The following is a 1,081-nucleotide window of genomic DNA, read 5'->3' as shown; positions in this document are numbered from 1 at the left end:
TCTTCCTCCCCTCCCTTCCTTCTTTTTGTCCTCCCCTCCCACCCTCTCTCCCTCCAAAAAAATATTTTAAAGTAAATTATAGAACTGATATTTTGTTCCTGAATGCTTATTTTTTTAGCAGTGAAAATCACATTATTTTACTAAAAATGCTCACTGTATCTAATGCTTAAAGTCTGCATCTTGTTAATACTTTTTTATTTTGGGCAGGGTCTCAGCATGTAGCCCAGACTGGCCTTGAACGCAGTGCTCCTCCTGATTCAGCCTCCTGAGTGCTGGGATTACAGTGTGCCCTGCAACGCCCAGCTGACCACAGACTTTCTGATAAAATCAGAAGTTTTAAAAATATGAAATGCTTCACAAATTTGCGTGTCGTCCTTGCGCAGGGGCCACACTCATCTCCTCTGTATTGTTCCAATTTTAGTAGATGCGCTGCCGAAGCGAGCACTGAATGCTCATTTTGGATTGCCAAAAAAGTACATTTCTCTTCAAAGCCAAGTAATACCATTAAAAGTAACATTTATTTCTTAATAGTATCTAATGCCTGGTCCATCGCCTACCAAACTCTTCTCAGCTGTCTTTCCAGAGATGATCTGAATTGCATTCTAATCCAGGATTGGCGTCTCACCTACATGATATGTGTGATTTTGTTTTAATATACATTTTACTTTTTTGTGAATTTGGACATTATATTATAAATTATTGATGTTTTGTAAATTATCTGAACAAATGATATGTTCTACTTAATTTTGAACGTTAGAAATTTGAAAAATACAGATGAAACTAAGAGCAAGTACAGGTATAACCCCTTTATAATCTCATCATGATAAGGTAGTGTACCTTGATATGTATCTTACTGATTTTCCCTCATGAATGTTTACATACTTTGGTCCTTTAAAAAATGAATCTGGAGCTGGTGAGATGGCTCAGTGGTCTAAAGCACCTACTTAGAACAAGCTAAGCAAAGCACAAGGGACTGTGGTTCAATCCCCCAGCACCACATGCTGACCGGCCCCGCCCCCTGGTGGGCTGAGCTGGCCACACACACACACACACAAATAAACAAATAAATAAATAATAAAAA

General features: G+C 38.5%; 1 non-coding gene across 1 annotated transcript; it reads right to left on the bottom strand.

Annotated features, from left to right (window-relative positions):
- Positions 1-338: 338 nt before the first annotated feature.
- On the bottom strand, positions 339-445 carry LOC111813010. Its single transcript, XR_002818367.1, has one exon. It is a non-coding gene; the product is annotated as a U6 spliceosomal RNA (small nuclear RNA).
- Between the last annotated feature and the right edge of the window lie 636 nt (positions 446-1,081).

Source organism: Octodon degus, unplaced genomic scaffold, assembly GCF_000260255.1.
Source record: "Octodon degus isolate 3935 unplaced genomic scaffold, OctDeg1.0 scaffold00158, whole genome shotgun sequence".
Classification (NCBI taxonomy): Eukaryota; Metazoa; Chordata; class Mammalia; order Rodentia; family Octodontidae; genus Octodon; species Octodon degus.
This window is presented reverse-complemented; position numbering and strand designations above follow the sequence as displayed.